Source organism: Canis lupus, chromosome 22, assembly GCF_011100685.1.
Source record: "Canis lupus familiaris isolate Mischka breed German Shepherd chromosome 22, alternate assembly UU_Cfam_GSD_1.0, whole genome shotgun sequence".
Lineage (NCBI taxonomy): Eukaryota > Metazoa > Chordata > Mammalia > Carnivora > Canidae > Canis > Canis lupus.
Genome location: NC_049243.1, coordinates 33,587,277 through 33,606,816, shown reverse-complemented (window position 1 = coordinate 33,606,816; position 19,540 = coordinate 33,587,277). Strand labels below are relative to the sequence as shown.

The window sequence follows — 19,540 nt, the reverse complement described above, 5'->3', positions numbered from 1 at the left end:
GAAGCAACTTTGAGAAATAATTTTGTTGGAATTGAAGCACTTAGTGTTTTTTTGTTTTTTTATGAAACAGTATGTCATATTGGAGCAAGCTTGGAATAAGTTCTGGGCCTGGAGAAAGAAGCTCTCACTTAAAACTAACCAGGTCTGTGACTGCTGAGTGCTGAGGTTGATGAAGTAATGGGCAATCATAGTAATTGAAACCAGAATCTCTACTAATGGTTTTTTCAGAGGGAATTTTTCTGGTGCCAAGAAAAATGTTGGGGAAAAAAATTACAAGATACAAGAATTGAAAAGAGAAAATTATAAGGTTTGGAGCAGATAGATAAATCAGCATTAATCAATCATGTGTGTTGAGCACTTTAGCACATATCATCTCATGTAATGTTCTCAGAAACTGCTACCTTTGAGAGGATCAGATTTTAAATGAGAGTTTGCACGACCATATCACCTGTCTTTAATATTAGAGGAAACTGTCTTTTTTCCTCCTCAAAGCTAGGTTTTATGCTTGATATGAACTTCGTCCAACAGGTATATTTTCTTTCTGAATAATTTTTCTCTTTCATTTTTGCCTCCTAATTTATGGGCTATAAACATGCTTAGAATGGCTCCCCACCCCACCCCACCCCCGCCAGTTTTTTTCTTAGAGATAGACAGAGCGAACAGGGGAAGGGTAGAGGAAGAGAAAGAGAGAGAATCTTAACCAGGCTACATGCCCAGTGCGGTGCTGCATATGAAGTTCCATCTCACGACACTGAGATCATGACCTGAGCAGAAATCAAGAGTTGAATACTTAACAGACTGAGCCACCAAGGCGCCCCAATGGCTCTCCCATATTATAGATTAATTAAGTAATCAAGAAAATCGTACCCTACCTCATCATGTCCATCAATTGCTACTGCACACATACTTCTCCCCTTGGTAACTGAATCTTCAAAAGAATGATCTGAAATTGCTGTCTCTATTGTCTGCCATTAACTCCTTCAAATGACTTAAAATAAGTTTATATTCTCCCCATGACTGTAGATGTTCCAGTAAAGGTCACTATTTTCTAACGGGCTATTTTCAGTCCTTATTTCATTTGATCTATGGGTATTCCATGTCACTGTTAACTGTTGACAAGAATTGTGTACAGAATTGTTCCCAGATCTCCTTATCTTTCTGGGTTCTTTTTTTTCTTGAAAACCATCATAATTCACATGGAAATAAAGGACCAACCCTGGGATTAATCCTAGTATCCTTCTTTGTCCTTAGCCCCACATCTGTCAACTATACCTACATTTTGCTAATCTCTCTCCTTATCCTTCTTTGATCCCTTCTTCCCACCCATTGCTGTCTCTTCTCAAAGCCTCATCCCACCAGCATTTTCACAGACAGAAGTAATACCCTAATTCCCAGTATCAGCCCTCTCATTTCCTGTATCTTTAATTCATCTTCCACAGTGCTATGAGGGTTATCTAACCTAGAATACAAATCTTGTCATTTTACTCAACGGCTTGAAATCTTTCAATAGCTTCCTATTACCTGTAGGATAAAGTCCAAGTCCACTAGCTCATGGCTTTCCGTAATTAGGCAAGTAGCTACTTACCCCACTTTAGTTCTTGTCATCCCACCTTGCATTCTACACCTTAACCATGGTGTATTTCTTCCAGCTTCTGGATTGCACATCTGTACTTACATTCAGATTGCAACATCATTCCAGAATTACATTCTCCTTTTTTCTTCCCCATGTCCATACTCAACTGGGAACATCTACATTAAAATGCTTCTTCAAAATCAACTTTGTATGAAGTCTTCTAGGACAACCCCTCCCCTCCACTAAATGTAACCACCTCTTCATTGCATCTCTACGTATCTCTCTGCATAGCTACACGTTTAACAAAGAATTTTTTTTTACATTTCTACATTAGACTGTAAGCACCTTTAGGACATAATATGTGTCATTTTTGTTTTGTAACATCTGATCTCAAAAAGTTCCTACAGAAGAGTAGGTGCTTATCCTATGATACTCATAAAGCTCTAAGTATCCTCTACATAATCAAATGTGTATTAGAAATAAAGCTCTAGACAATTCTTTGCATGGAAGTTTATTATTTTGAGTTATGTTGTTGCAAATGACAAGATTTCATTCTTTTTTATGGCTGAGTATTATTCCATTGTACGTATATTATCACATATATCTTCTTTATCCATTTATCTATTGATGAACGTTGAGGTTGCTTCCATATCTTGGCTATTGCAGTTAAAGGAGATATGTCATATGTAGCATCTATACACAATAGATTTTGAAGACAGAATAAAAGAGAATATAAATTATCTCCTGCTAAGTGAAATAAGCCAGGCTGAGAAAAACAGATACCATATGGTTTTACTCATATGAGGAATCTAAAAAAAAAAAAAAAAGAAAGAAAGAAAGAAAAAAAGAATAAACAAATGAGAAGCAGAATCAGACCTATAAATAGAGAACAAACTGATGGTTGCAGAGGGGATGGGGTGGGGGGATGGGCAAAATGAGTGAAGGGGAGTAGGAGAGACAGGTTTTCAGTTATGGAATAAAAAAATCACAGGAATAAAAGGCACAGCATGAGAAATATAGCTAATGATATTGTAATAGTGTTGCATGGTGACAGATGTAGCTATACTTGTGGTGAGCAGAGCATAACATATAGGAAAGTTGAACTACTATGTTGTACACCTGAAACTAATGTAAACATTATGTGTCAACTACACTCACCTAAAATTTTTTTAATCTCATGAATAATGTCTATATTGATTGCTTATTGCAGTGATATCATTTGAGTATATCAAGCTAAATCAAATACATTGCAGGCTTCTTTTGGCTGTTTTCTTTTTTCAAGTATGCCTACCAGAAAATTTAAAATTACACAGGTGGCTCATAGTTGTGGCTCACATATTTCTATTGAACAGCGTTGCTTGAAAGAATTTGTGGGAAAGGGTAGACAATAAATATTAATTAAATACCTGTGTGGGTTTTCCTTTATGTTGTTTTTTCTTAGATTCATAACAATTACAGATAATTTCAATAGCTACTATTCTTACACCCACTAGTTCTAGGAAACTTCATGTTTTCTTTCTCTTAAACAGAATTCTAAAGGCCAGGGTAAAAATAAGTTAAATGGAAAGGGCTTTTTTTCCTGGCATGCTAAATAATTCTGTACATTAAATATTAGTCTATGAAAGGGAAACAAAATTTAAGAATAAATATTGTATTATCAATTGTTCTGGTAAAGACAAAAATGTTTTTAAAACACCTGTCTTAAAATCTGAATTATTTAAGTTGTAAAGGAGAAAACTGGTATTATTACCTGCTCTGCTAATTTACATTGAGATAACCTGTGGACAGACTATGCCCTGCCCTTCCTGGATACTTTTAATTGGTATGCCCTCTGCCTTTCACTAATGTATCTTATTTCTTCCATTATCTATAAAAGAAGCAAGTGTCCTTTCACCTTGAAAACTGAAATACCTCTTCCTGATACAATCAGATGCTTTCCAACCCCTTTTAAAAGAAAGGAAATTGCTTCTCTGGCTGCCAGCCATCATGAAGCTGAGAACATGTCTCTTGGTAAAGGTGAGGCACCCTAATGAATGACTTTCTTTTGAAAGAAGGAGAGACTATCCCTGAAGTAATTCAGTACAAGCTGCTGCTATTTAGACACTAATGGAAGAAATAAAAATAAATAAATAAAGACACAACTTCCCATGTGTGGCTGTCAGAGGTGACAGTGAGGTAGGAAATCGTTTCCAACCAATCAAAATGTGGAATTTAGTTACTTAAAGGAACAGGACCAAAAATCCATTTTGGTACTTTGAGTTCTTTTCTTTTATATATGGCCAGCCCATACACTAAAAGGAAGGACGAATGGAAGGAAGCAAAGAAGGAAGGGAAGAATCAAAACAATAAAACCTTTATTGATGTACATATCTTCTTTGAAATATTATACTTTACTCCAAAGCTAGCTTTTTCCTCATGAGAAAAGACCACAGATTTTGTATAGCATGTTGATGCCACATTTTGTAGGGCTGTCATTTGTTAGTCGTTTCCTCAATTTGTGATATTTTTCTTAGATATAGAAAATATGGAATTGTCATTCCCTTACTATTTGTTTTTTTTTTAATTTGGTAATTTTATTTTACTATAACATAGAAGGCCAAGATACACAATTCAGAACAAATAAATTAAACTGCCTTAAAAATTGGCACAATCAAAATTTACATTATTTCTTTCCCTTTAATGCCTTATACCTACCTGTTTTTTGTCTCTGTTTTATTAATGGCTCTATTCCAAGCCTTAGTGGCCAAAACAACTACCATTTTATTGCTCATAATTCTGCAGGTCAGGAACTTGAGTGAGATTTATAAGAGAAAACTTGGCTCTTGCTCCAAATGACATTGGCATAATTGGGCCTGGACAGTCCAAGATGGCACATTCACATATATGGGGCTCTAATCCTTGCACCTATTTCCCATTTAATCTGTAGTTGTAATCTGCCCTTATCATATGGTTGTCTAGACTGAGCATCTTCCTGAGGGTAGAAATAGAAACACCAAAACCTCTTACCATTTAAGGTCAGAAGTCACACAATGTCACATCTGTTGCATTCCACTGGTCATAGCAGATCACAGGACCAGCACAGATCAAAGAGAGGGGGAAGAGACTTCATGTCTTGATAAAAGGAGTGGTAAAGTCACATTACTAAAGGTATAGTTAGACAGAAGGATAGTTGGACAGTAGCTATCTTTGAAGACAATATGCCAAGTACTTGTGAAATAAATGAGAATAAATAAGGGATGGATATAAAAGGTTCACAGTTATATAGATAATTATGCTGCAGAAGAATTTAAAGAAGCTGCTGCAATAATTAGAATGATCTAAGATGGGCTATTCAATCTTTTTTGAAAAAGGGCTATTATCCATTTCCTTATAGACTTGAAAATCACCAGGACATAGGACTATTAATAACAAAGTCCCAAAAGAGTAAGTTGAAGATGAAGTAAATGGATGTGTATGTGCTATGGCCAAAAATATTGTCACATCAAGCTAAAATAAGGAGGCACTTATTTTAGTCCATTGTTACCTGAAAAGAAAATTCAAGGCCACTGAATTAATTAAAATCAGAACTTTATGACTAAAGTTTAAAAAATTGTTTCACATGCAAATATTTTTTTCTAAACTCCCAATAATTTTGAATCAAAGAAAAAATAAACTCTGCAATATTGCAATTAAGACTAACTTTTAAAATAATAAAGTGTGAACGCTACTTGCCTATGGGAATTTTTTAAATAATACTCAGAATGCATAATCTTAGGTTCCTTCATTTGTAAGAAACAATACTTCATAATCTTAAAATCCTTCATTTATAAGAAATAATCAAGATATATCAGAATTCAACTAAAATTAGGAAAGTAAAGAACAAAATATCCTGAAATAATGAAAAGACAAAAGTTAATAAATTACAGAGCAAAATAACAATAGAATTGAAAAGTAAATTCAAGAGCCAGGAAAAAAAAAAGGATTAATCAAAAAGACTAATAAAATAAACAACTTCTTCTTCTTCTTCTTCTTCTTCTTCTTCTTCTTCTTCTTCTTCTTCTTCTTCTTCTTCTTCTTCTTCTTCTTCCTCTCTCTATCTCTCTCTCTTTTTAAGAGAGGGAGAGAGGTTGGGGAAGAAGGGTATAGGGAGAGGGAGAGAGATTTTTTTTTTTTTTTTTTTTTTTTTTAGGGAGAGAGAATCTTAAGCAGGCTCCACACCCAGCATGGAGTCTGACATAGGCTCCATCTCACAACCCTGATATCATGGTCTGAGCTGAAATCAAGAGACAGTTGCTTAACCAACTAAGCTGCCCAGGTGCCCTCAATACACAAACTTGTAATGAGATTATTTAAAACAAAATAAATGGCAAATGCTGCAGTAGATCTTTGAAAGAAGATACAACTACAAGAGTTTTTTCTTAGTTATAATGGAACATTAATAGAGTTCTATGTTAATGCATTTGAAATATTTTAGTATCAATTATTTTCAGAGAAAGATACAGAAGATCAGAATTTATTCTAGAAGTATTAGAAAACTGAAACAGAACTATAACCAGGATAGTACTTGCAATGTTTTCATAAAAGTGCCTTTAACACAAAACTTTATTCTTCCCACATATGCTTATCAGCAAATTAAATGAGTCAAGAATTACAGTGCTATTTAAATTTACAGTGCTAATTAAATCAGGCACACAAAAATAGATGAAACCATCTTTCTTTCCTTAGAGAACCTTGCATCATAAAAGATACCCCCACAGGAAAACAGGAAATTAATATTTCCTGAAGAACATTCTACAGAATTTTAGTTATCTAAGATTATACTAAATATTCTTTGGGAAAATTGGGAATCTAGTTAAACATCATTAGAAAATGTTAAGTTTGAGTAAAATAAGTCTGTAGCTACGGAATTTAATCAGAGTATTTAGGTATTAATGAATAATATTAATATGTGATGCTTGGTTAAACTACTTCAACAATGGAAAATTTTCTTGCCAAAGGTTCCGAAATATGCTATTCGAAATACGACTACAAGACTATCTAAATTATACATAGAGTAAAATCTTCACAAATCCATGAAACCCACTACTATCTTAGGATAACAACATACAATAGAAAAGTATAGTTAGCCCCAATAATAGAATAATTGTTAAATATTAGAAAATCTGCTGATATAGTCTATTGCATCAAAAATGAAATGAAATAGACAATATTAATAGAAATTGAAATACATGTGATTAAATTCAACGTTCATTTATAAGATATCAGCTATGAATCAAGAGATAATTATTTAATATAGTAAGGAGTATCTAGACAGAGGAGATAGAAAATGATATCTATCTCAAACAATAGTTAATGTCACATTTGATTATGACAGAAATATTTCCAATAAAGTCAGAAACAATTATTACTATTACCCACTATTACCCCTATTAACATTATTCTCTACATTAGCAGTTTTTTAAAAATTACATATGATGTAAAAAGATTTTTAAAAAAAGAACTAGTCTTACATAGGGAAGATGATTAAATTGCCATTATTTGATAATGACATACATTGGAAGCACCTATATGTCATAAAGAAAATGATAGAAGCACTAAAAAACATACATCCAAATATTAACCATAGTTTTTTGGAGAAAGGGAACAGAATCTAGTTATTTTTATCTTTGATCTTTTCTGAGTTTCTCAAACTTTATACAATGAAATTATAAGAATTCTATTCAAAATAGTATATTATTTTCATAAGTGCATCTGAATTTTGCAGACAAAAGCTTGGGATTTCTTAGTCTTAACCTAGTTCCCACAGGGCATAATTGAGAATTCTATCATGGTGAAGGTGCATTAATTCTCCTAAAGAACCAACTATACATCAATTAAGATGCTCAAAATTTCCTATCCACTAAGGAGTCACAGTCCCTTTAGCCATAATTGGCAATTTGAAAATTGTGTGTTGCTATTCTGAAAGGTTTTCTATAGCATTTCCTAAAATATTTTCCCAAATATCCCTGTAGGGAACTTCAGCCATTTACCGGCCATTCCATCTGGATCTCTAAAGAACACAAATTTACCTGCTGGTGGCCATTTTGTGGTATATATTGTAGAGATAGCTTCTTACAAATTTCAGGATGCAGCCTTCTCTGCAGCTGGGTAGCCAGGGCAGGAAGGAAGCCGCAGCCGCACCCCAGGTCAGCCCCCGCTGCCCCATCCCACCGCCTCATCTCTCCACCCTCGGTCAGAGCCGATTCATATGGAAAATGGTGATATCATTACACCCATCACACAGAGTAACAACTTTCAAACCATCCTGAACACCTACGAATCCAACCTGAGATTTAACAAGAGAACAGCTGGAATGCTACAGAGAGAAGGGTTTTTGCTTCTAACAAGGTAGGAAAGCAGGAAAAATTACAAAAAAAAAAAAAAAAAAAAAAAGGAACCAGTGGGGGAGGGGCCCCTCGAGGAGCCAGGCTAAGGCCAGCTTCGGGGAAAGCCTCCCGGGGGACAGGAAAGCCCGGCCTGGAGAAGCAGGAACTTTAAGAAATCTGCACCAGATCCTTCCTGGATGGAAAGGCACTTAGCAGGGAGCTCGGGCAGGATCGCAGGAGGGGCAGTGGAGCCTCCAGTCTCCCGTAGTCACTAATAGAGGAAGTGCACCTGGGGGGGAAGCACCTCACACACCTCCGTTGAGCTCAGTAAAGGGCTGGAGCGCACCTGGCGGGGCCTCGGGAGAAGCTGGGGGGTCAGGCGCGGCTCAGGGAGGAGGGGGCTGCGCCCTGCTGCCTTCCAGAGCCGCGGCCTGGGAGCACGATTCCAGCAGCACAGGCCCTGGATCCCAGGACATTAGGGTACACAGCCAGGATCCTGTGCTGCCCCCGGGACAGGTGGAGGCAGGGAGGGCCCAGGACATCGAGGACACTCCTGCTGCCGGGCGCCCCCAAGCTGTGCAGGTCAGCACCCCCCGCCCCCAGAGCATCAGGCCAGTGTGGACTGGGAGCTGCGGTAGTTACTGCCCGAACTGACTCCCCGCTGGAGAGCTGGCCGCCGCCAGTGGTGTTCCTCTTGGTGTCACCCTGTGCCTGGAACAGAGCGGGGCCCCAGGGAACAGGGGCCTCAAGGGGTGAACAGCTCCCAAGGAGTCCAGCATCCGGCAGGGGGTTGGGGCAGCTCCCCCAGGTGCACACACCTGAGAATCAGCACAGCAGGCCCCTCCCCTAGAAGACCAGCTGGAAGGACAGGGCAAGAGCAAGTTCTTGATCAAGCAGGGCTGGAAAGCTCAAGGGGAAATCAAAAGATTTACAGTATATAGAACTAGAGAGTCTCCCCTCTTCCCCGCCCCCCCCCGCCTTTTTCCAGTACAACTCATTTTTATATCAGACTAAAAGTTTCTAATATTTTTTCTCTTTTCCCACCTTAACTATAATATTTTACCACCTCTTCATTTTTAAGTTTCTTCCTTTTTTATTTTCATATTTCTATAATTACATCTTACATATGTTCCACTTCTAGATTCCCTTCAACATAGTCAGTTTATTTTTGGGAGATATACGAGGTATGTTTTGTGCTTTTTGTTTTCTCTACCTCATTTTGTTCTACAATGGTGGAAGTTAGTACCTTCTAAAACATGACCAGCATGTACCCAGAACCAAGTGTAATACCATGCTGGTTCATTCTGTGAGATTATATTCTCTCTTATTCCCATTCTGCAGGCCTCTTTTATCTCGTTTATGTTTGGATGGTCGATGTGGGGCTTTCTACAATATGTTTGCTGGTTTATATAAATTTGGGACTGAGCATCTTCTAACAGACAGAACTTAATACATGCAGAACCAAGAGGATAACCCCCTAGGGCCCCTCAGGTAGACTACATTCTCCCTCCACTACAACATCATCACCACCACCATCTCCCAGGCCCCCTTTTTATCCTTCTTCTCTTTTTTTCTTTTTTTTCTTCTTCTTTAGGATTCTTGGCCTTTTATTATTTACTACTTTGCTTTAACATTTGTTTTTCACTTTAGTGGTCCTTTTGTTTTATTTTGTTCTGATCTTCGTTTTCATTTCCTGGTCTCTGACCTCATCAGAATCATCTAAGGTGAAATTTACTTAGGTCGTGGTTGATATTCTTGACTCAGCCCACTCATACAGCCACTCTGCACTGAGCAAAATGACTAGAAAGAAGAACTCACCCCAAAAGAAAGAATCAGAAACAGTACTCTCTGACACAGAGTTACAGAATTTGGATTACAATTCAATGTCAGAAAGCCAATTCAGAAGCACAATTATAAAGCTACTGGTGGCTCTGGAAAAAAAAAAGAACTCAAGAGACTTCATGATTGCAGAATCTAGAACTAATCAGGCCAAAATTAAAAATCAATTAAATGAGATGCAATCCAAACTGGAGGTCCTAACGATGAGGGTTAATGAGGTTGAAGAAAGATTGAGCAACATAGAAGACAAGTTGATGGCAAGGAAGGAAGCTGAAGAAAAAGGAGAAAAACAATTGAAAGACCCTGAGGAAAGGCTAAGGGAAACAAATGATAGCCTCAGAAGGAAGAAACTACGTATAATTGGGGTTGCAGAAAAGCGCTGAGAGGAACAGAGGGCCAGAAAGCATATTTAAATAAATCATAGCTGAAACTTCCCTAATTTGGGGAGGAAAACAGGCATTCAGATCCAGAAGATAGAGAGGTTCCCCCCCAAAAAATCAATAAAAGCCATTCAATACCTCGGCATTTAATAGTGAAACTCACAAATTCCAAAGATAAAGAAAAAATTCTTAAAGCAGCGAGAGATAAGAAATTCTTAACTTATAAGGGGAGAAATATCAGAGTAACAGCAGACCTCTCCACAGAGACCTGGAAGGCCAGAAAGGGCTGGCAGGATATATTCAGGGTCCTAAATGAGAAGAACATGCAGCCAAGAATACTTTATCCAGCAAAGCTCTTATTCAGAATAGAAGGTGAGATAAAGAGCTTCCAAGATAGGCAGAAACTTAAAGAATATATTATCACCAAACCAGCTCTGCAAGAAATATTAAGGGGGACCCTGTAAAAAAAGAGGAATACCAAAGAAATAATTCCACAAAAGCAAGTATTGAATAGATATTTTGATGACACTAAATTCATATCTTTCAATAGTTACTCTGAACATGAATGTGCTAAATGATCTCATCAAAAGACGCAGTGTATTGGACTGGATAAAAAAGCAAGACCTATCCATTTGCTGTCTACAAAGGACTCATTTTAAACCTAAAGACACCTCCAGCCTGAAAATGAAAGGTTGGAGAACCATTTACCATTCAAGTGATCCTCAAAAGAAAACAGGGGTAGCAATCCTCATATCAGATAAATTAGTTTATCCCAAAGACTGTAGTAAGAGATGAAGAGGAACACTATCTCATACTTAAAGGGTCTATCCAACAAGAGGACTTAACAATCATGAATATTTATGCACCTAATGTGGGAGCTGCCAAGTATATCAATTAATAACCAAAGTAAAGATATACTTAGATAATAATAAACTAATAGTAGGAGACTTCAACACCACATTACAACATAATCAAAGAAACAAGGGCTTTAAATGATACACTGGACCAGATGGATTTCACAGATATATACAGAACTTTGCATCCAAATGAAACTGAATACACATTCTTCTCAAATGCACATGGAACTTTCTCCAGGATAGACCACATACTGGGTCACAAATCAGGTCTCAACCAATATCAAAAGATTGGGATTGTCCCCTGCATATTTTCAGACCACAGTGCTTTGACACTAGAACTCAATTATAAGAAGAAATTGGGAAGAAACTCAAACACGTGGAGGTTAAAGAGCATCCTACTAAAAGATGAGTGGGTCAACCAGGAAATTAGAGAAGAATTAAAAAGATTTAATTTAAAAGATTCATGGAAACTAATGAAAAGATACAACTGTTCAAAATCTTTGGGATACAGCAAAAGAAGTCCTGAAAGGGAAATACATCACAATAAAAGCATCCATCCAAAAACTGGAAAGAACTCAAATATACAAGCTAACCTTGCACCTAAAGGAACTGGAGAAAAAACAGAAAATAAAACCTACACCAAGCAGAAGAAGAGAGTTAATAAAGATTTGAGCAGAACTCAATGAAATAGAGACCAGAAGAACTACATAATAGATCAACAAAACCAGGAGTTGGCTCTTTGAAAGAATTAATAAGATAGATAAACCATTAGCCAGCCTTATTAAAAACAAGAGAGAAAAGACTCAAATTAATAAAATCATGAATAAAAGGGAGATCACAACCAACACTAAGGAAATACAAACGATTTTAAAAACATATTATGAGCAGTTATATGCCAATAAATTAGGCAATCTAGAAGAAATGAATGCATTTCTGGAAATCGATAAATTACCAAAACTGGAACAGGAAGAAATAGAAAACCTGAACAGGCCAATAACCAGGGAGGAAATTGAAGCAGTCATCAAAAACCTCCCAAGAGACAAAAGTCAAGGGCCGGATGGCTTCTCAGGGGAATTCATTCAAACGTTTAAAGAAGAAATAATACCTATTCTATTAAAGCTGTTCTGAAGGATAGAAAGGGATGGAATACTTCCAAACTCATTTTATGAGGCCAGCATCACCTTAATTCCAAAACCAGACAAAGACTTCACCAAATTCTCACCAAAAAGGAGAATTATAGACCAACATCACTGATGAACACAGATGCAAAAACTCTCAACAAGATACTAGCTAATAGGGGATCCTTACACAAAAACAAATTCAAAATGGATGAAAGACCTAAATGTGAGACAGGAAGCCATCCAGATCCTATAGGAGAACACAGGCAGCAACCTCTTTGACCTAGACCAGAGCAACTTCTTACTGGACACATTGTCAGAAGCAAGGAAAACAAAAGCAAAAACGAACTATTGGGACTTCATCAATATAAAAACCTTCTACACAGGGAAAGAAACAATCAACAAAACTAAAAGGCAGCCTATGTAATGGGAGAAGATATTTGCAAATGACATATCTGATAAAGGGGTTAGTATCCAAAATCCATAAAGAACTTAGCAAACTCCACACCCAAAAAACAAGTAATCCAGTTAAGAAATGGACAGAAGACATAAATAGACATTTTTTCAAAGAAGACCTCCAGGGGATCCCTGGGTGGCTCAGCAGTTTAGCGCCTGCCTTCAGCCCAGGGCATTATCCTGGAGTCCCGGGATGGAGTCCCACATCAGGCTCCCTGCATGGGGGCTGCTTCTCCCTCTGCCAGTGTCTCTGCCTCTCTCTCTCAATGTATGTCTCTCATGAATAAATAAATAAAATCTTAAAAAAAGAAAAAGAAGACATCCAGATGGCTAACAGACACATGAAAAAATACTTAACATCACTCATGATCAGGGAAATGCAAATCAAACCCATGATGAGACACCACCTCATACCTGTCAGAATGGCTAAAATTAACAACACAAAAAATAACAGATTTTAGTGAGGATGCAGAGAAAGGGGAACTCTTTTCACTGTTGGTGGGAATGCAAACTTGTGCAGTCACCCTGGAGAACAGCATGGCATTTCCTCAAAAAGTTAAAAATAAAACTGCCCTATGAACCAGCAATTGTACTACTAGGTATTTACTTAAAGGATACAAAAATACAGATGTGAAGGGGTACAAGAACCCCAATGTTTACAGCAGCATTGTCAATAGTCAAACTATGAAAAAAAAACAAATATCCATCAACCAATGAATATATATATATATATATATATATATATATATATATATATATATATTTCCCATCGTGGCCAAGCAGTCCCTGTACACCGAGGAGGACTATGACGAGAGGTCCGGCTCCTTAGACTCTAGAATACTCATTGGAACAAATTATTTTAAGGTTTGTGTGGAATCAGAAAAGACCCCGAATATCCAGGGGAATTTTAAAAAAGGAAACCATAGCTGGGGGCATCACAATGCCAGATTTCAGGTTGTACTACAAAGCTGTGGTCATCTAGACAGTGTGGTACTGGCACAAAAACAGACACATAGATCAATGGAACAGAATAGAGAATCCAGAAGTGGACCCTCAACTTTATGGTCAACTAATATTCGACAAAGCAGGAAAGACAGTCTCTTCATTAAGTGCTGCTGGGAAAATTGGACATCCACATGCAGAGGAATGAAACTAGACCACTCTCTTACACCATACACAAAGATAAACTCAAAATGGATGAAAGATCTAAATGTGAGACAAGATTCCATCAAAATCCTGGAGGAGAACACAGGCAACACCCTTTTTGAACTCGGCCACAGTAACTTCTTGCAAGATACATCCATGAAGGCAAAAGAAACAAAAATGAACTGTTGGGCTTCATCAAGATAAGAAACTTTTGCACAGCAAAGGATACAGTCAACAAAACTAAAAGACAATCTACAGAATGGGAGAAGATATTTGCAAATGACCTATCAGATAAAGGGCTAGTTTCCAAGATCTATGAAGAACTTAGTAAACTCAACAGCAAAGAAACAAACAATCCAATCATGAAATGGGCAAAAGACATGAAGAGAAATCTCACAGAGGAAGACATAGACATGGCCAACAAGCACATGGGAAAATGCTTCGCATCACTTGCCATCAGGGAAATACAAATCAAAACCACAATGAGATACCACCTCACACCAGTGAGAATGGGGAAAATTAACAAGGCAGGAAACCACAAATGTTGGAGAGGATGCGGAGAAAAGGGAACCCTCTTACACTGTTGGTGGGAATGTGAACTGGTGCAGCCACTCTGGAAAACTGTGTGGAGGTTCCTCAAAGAGTTAAAAATAGACCTGCCCTACGACCCAGCAATTGCACTGTTGGGGATTTACCCCAAAGATACAGATGCAGTGAAACGCCGGGACACCTGCACCCCGATGTTTCTAGCAGCAATGTCCACAATAGCCAAACTGTGGAAGGAGCCTCAGGTGTCCAACGAAAGATGAATGGATAAAGAAGATGTGGTTTATGTATACAATGGAATATTACTCAGCCATTAGAATGACAAATATCCACCATTTGCTTTGACATGGATGGAACTGGAAGGTATTATGCTGAGTGAAATAAGTCAATCAGGAAGGACAAACATTATATGGTCTCATTCATGTGGGGAATATAAAAAATAGTGAAAGGGAATAAAGGGGAAAGGAGAAAAATAATAAGTGGGAAATATCAGAGAGGGAGACAGAACATGAAAGACTCCTAACTCTGGGAAACAAACTAGGGGTGGTGGAAGGGGAGGAGGGCAGGGAGGTGTGGGTGACTGGGTGGTGGGCACTGAGGTGGGCACTTGACGAGATGAGCACTGGGTGTTATTCTGTATGTTGGCAAATTGAACACCAATAAAAAATAAATTTATTAAAAAAAAAGACTCTAGAATACTCAACACATCATCCTAAAGCACACCTGCTGGGTGGTGTGACCAGGTGACTTTTTTTTCTGTGCATTTGAAACCCCCCCCCCGCCCTCCCCCTGTGCAGAGAGAGGCTACCTCCTGTGAATACCCTTTCCTTCTGTTTGACAAAGTGACTGTGCTCGATGATATATATATATTTATATATATATAAAAATATTACTCAACCTGCAAAAAGAATGAAATCTTGCCATTTGCAATGACGTGGATTGAGCTAGAGTGTACTATGCTAAGCAAAATAAATCAATCAGAGAAAGACAAATACCATATAATTTCATTCATATATGGAATTTAAGAAATGAAACATGAATATATGGGTGGGAGAACAAGACAGAGAAGAAAACAAACCATAATAGACTCTTAAAGATAGAGAACAAACTGAAGGTTGATGGAGAGAGGTAGGTGGGACATAGGCTAGATGAGTGATGAGTATTAGGAGGGCATTTGTGATGATGATCACTGTATGATGTTGTATGTAAGTGATGTTGTATGTAAGTGATGTATGTAAGTGTTGTATGTAAGCGATAAATCACTGAATTCTATTCCTCTAACCAGTATTGCACTGTATGCTAACTAGAATTTAAATAAAAATTGGGGGGGGGGAAGAACAATCATTGTATTATTTTAACAGCATGATTCTAAGAAATCCTAAAAGATTTTCTGCAATGTTTTTTAAAGGGAATTGACATTTACAAAAGAGGGGGTGGGGATAGTCACATTACATCTGAGTGAAGCAATTGTCACAATCCATTGAAAACTCAAATTTATCTTTTTCTCTAATGGGAAAAATTGAATAGCTTTAAACATCTAATTGAACTATGGTACTCTTGAATAGTCACATAGAATTGGTGAGCTACACTGACCATATGTTCCAATGCCTAATTGTGTAGTGGATCTTGATACAGATCACTACTAGCTAGACAATAAAATGAAGACGAAGTCTAGAAAGAAGGGGTGGGGTGTGTGCAAGGCCAATAATTTAATTTAAAAAGCAACAAAAAGAACAAGAAAATTTCAGTGCTATTTAATGGAAATAATCTTGACCTCCTACTGCTCAAGAGTACAATTATTGATGTTAAATAGGAAGTGTCATTGTATCAGCTTTAAGCAGGAAACATTCGGCTTCACATATCATAGGGAAAAACGTAGTAAGACATAATATTTTAAGGAGATATAAAGAATCCAGAAATTTGATAACAGCAGTGCTATAAAGCCAGGAACCAGACAAGAAAAGCCATCAGAAACCAAAAGGTCCCTATCGCCCCCTTGGGATCACATTTTCATGCATTTCTGTTTTTTCTGCTAGACTGCTTCATTCATCTGCCCCTCTTGCAAGGATGCCCTTCTTGCATCAGTTTGCACATTTCTCCAAGTGAGTACTTCAGCACCCCCTACACAATAGCAGCTCTTCACACATGATTGTGATGATGTCCTTAAGGTTAACTGCCTTGGGCAGGTCTGTTTCCCAATTCTAAATTCCTGAGATGGATCTGATTGGCTCTCTTCATATTTTTTGAGCCAGGCCATGCAAGTCATAAGTTTCTGCCTTGCTGAAACATGGACTTGCTGCCTTGGGGTAGATGCACATCCCTGAGCCAGATGGTGTGGTCACATGGTATATGACCATAACATACCCACTCATTATCTAGCAAGGACCTCTGCAGCTTCCTGTAGAAGAGGCTGAGGAAATAGCAGGCCATTATAAACAAGTCTAGCACAGCTTTGACAATTTTGCTCAACTGAGAAACCACTTTCCACTCAGATACTAATCAAGAAACAATTCTTTCTGCCAAATATAGTAGAATGAAATATGCTTGCAACTGGCTGCAGTGGGAAAGAACACAGAGCCACGGAAATGCAACAGAGCAAAACATCAGGGTATGTGGGTAGAGAGCAGAGCTGCAGCACTAAGAGGAAGGACCTGTACCAGACTGGATTCTCGACCTTTCAAGTAAAAGACATTTACTCTGGCCAGCTTGGGTGGATGAATATAGGATGACTACAAGGAGTAGCCCTCGGGACTAAGGAAAATTCAGATAGCAATCAGGTAGTGTTTAGAGTAGAAGTTAGGAGCTACTTGAGAAGTTCAACCAAGGTGCTACAGGTGGAATGCAGAGGTCCAGCTATTTTCCATTTGTCACTCTGCCCACTACTCAGATTCTCAGAATTCCAAGAATTCCCAATCAGACTTGAAGGGAAGAAAGCATCATCTGCCAAATTGTACCTAAAGGTAGGGCAGAGAGAATTCCCCCCAAAAGGAAACCGGATTCTATTTATAAGTTAAGAGGGGCAATGGTTGTTGGACTGATGATGATGATGATCCAGTACAGACACTGTACTTGAGTAGTAAATAATTAGTAAAGGCAGTTGGAAGAATATAATGTTGAATACAACTTCTTCAAGAATACTGTTGAAAAGACTGTTAATAAAAGTGAAATGTGAATAAATGCAGGCGAAATTGAACCCAATCCTCCACTGGAAATAGCAGCTAAAATGTACATAGTGATTCCTAAGTGCTGGAAACCTTTCTTAACACATTCCATTTATTAACTCTTGGAATCTACACTTCAACCCCATGAAGTTCTCAGTCAAGTCCCATGTAGGGCGAGAAAAATGAAACACTGAGAGATTAAGTGATTTAGCTGAAAATCCACATAGGAAGCAGCTGGGATCGGATCCCCTGCACCCTTCTCCATTCCGTGCCCTACCTAAGAACCCATTGTGAAGTTCTTATGAAAGGAAAGGAAATGTTCCACAGAAAGACCAAGAAACATAGAGAAGAGAATCAGCAGAATTTAGACAAAATGAGAGGGGAAATCTAAAATTAGGTAAAGCTGGGTCTCCTGATGATGTATCAAACTAAAGATTTCATTGACTTTTTAGTTGAGAGAAACATAGGCACCAAAGGGAGAATCTACTGCATATTGCTTATGTTTTCTTGAATCTGGAGGTGCCAAAGTTCATTATACAGTTGATTTTTTATTGTGAATTGTAAGGTTAGACACTTCCAGCTAATCTAGTCCTTCTTTCTTCCTAGATTAAAACATTCTCCATGGTGGACCCCTCCAACAAGAGTTGTTACACATAGTTGAAGTGCTGATTGAGACTTGGATATTTTCAGTTTATGCTGTTACACAAGGAAATATTTTGTATAGTTTTTAATCCTTCTTTTAAGTAATCTTTAAACAAGAGAAATTCCTGCTAACCAGATTAATTTCCTTCTGGTTTAATTCCAGGAAAAGAAGAGCACGGAAGAGTGTGAGGGCCAGAGAGAAACTGGCTCTAACGGTCTACATCCTTTCATTGGGCAATTGTTTATATTGCAGACTTAAGAATTTCACTTCTTCCCCTTCCTGTTTGTCTTCATGAACATATTAAATGGGACTCCAAATTGCAATTGTTTGTAAACAGCAGAGGGTTATTCGGTTGGTGGGAAAGGCTCGTCTACAATTTCTGATAAACTAAAATCCTGTGTACTAAACGTAGCCAAACACCAGTCCTGAACTGACAAACTGACCATCTTTTTGTCTCCATCTCAGGTTTTCTGCTTATAATATGGCCAATTGTCCATGGAGAGTAGACTAAATTGTATAGAGTTCATGAATTGCAACAACAGTACACATTTAACACTATGGTAAATAAAACAGGATTTTAGTTTGTTCTGTTTCCTGATTCTCCTTCTGTGTTCATACCTGACTTGTCTCAAAAAAGTGAAAGAGAGGAAGTAGATCCATCCAAGGGCAAAGACAGATGGTAGTTCATCTTTGCCTTTCTACTCTCTCACACTTCATGAACAAATAAACAAACTTCTTTTTCCTCTCCAGTTAGAAACACTGTGCTAGAAAGAAAAAAATGAGAGGCCTCAGAAATGTCACTTATGAGTTGACACCAAATTTTAACCAAGTTCTATCCTTTAACTTTTTTCAAATGTCATTTTATTTTTAGCTTCAGAGGGATATACTTAACATATAACATTGTCTAAGTTTATGGTGCATACCATGTCAATTCAATACATTTATACACTGTGAAATGATAACCACAGGAGGGTTAGTTAACAACTCCATCACATAATTACCATTTCTTTCTTGTAGTGAGAATATTTAAAATCTACTTTTTTAGCACCTTTCAAGTATGTATGATACAATATGGTTAACAATAATCATTACCCTGTACATTAGACTTCCAGAATTTGTCATATAACTGAAAGTTCCTATGGCCAATATCTTCCTTTTCCCCCACCCTCCAGGCCCTGGCAACCATCATTTTACTCTATATTCCTATGAGTTAAGCTATGTTAGGTTTCACAAATATTATACAATATTTGTCTTTCTCTGACATATTTCACTTAGGATGATACCCTCAATGTCCATCCATGTTGTCACAAATGGCAAAATTTCCTTGTTTTCACGTTTGAATAAAATTCCATTAGATAGATAGATAGATAGATAGATAGATAGATAGATAGATAGATAGATAATATTTTCTTTATCCATTTATCTGTAGATGAATGCTTAGGTAGCTTTCATATCTTGGGTATTGTGAATAATACTT

The 19,540-nt window shown here is 37.5% G+C and overlaps 1 long non-coding RNA gene across 1 annotated transcript in view; it reads right to left on the bottom strand.

Moving 5' to 3' along the window:
* Positions 1 to 2,136: 2,136 nt before the first annotated feature.
* Positions 2,137 to 19,540, bottom strand: part of LOC111091754 — a 42,311-nt gene continuing 24,907 nt past the window's right edge. Inside the window, exons 3-5 of the long non-coding RNA XR_005376051.1 lie at positions 18,682 to 18,827; positions 4,580 to 4,684; positions 2,137 to 2,266 (exon numbers count right to left, since the gene is read on the bottom strand). This is a non-coding gene — a long non-coding RNA (uncharacterized LOC111091754). The remainder of the gene's footprint in view (positions 2,267 to 4,579; positions 4,685 to 18,681; positions 18,828 to 19,540) is intronic.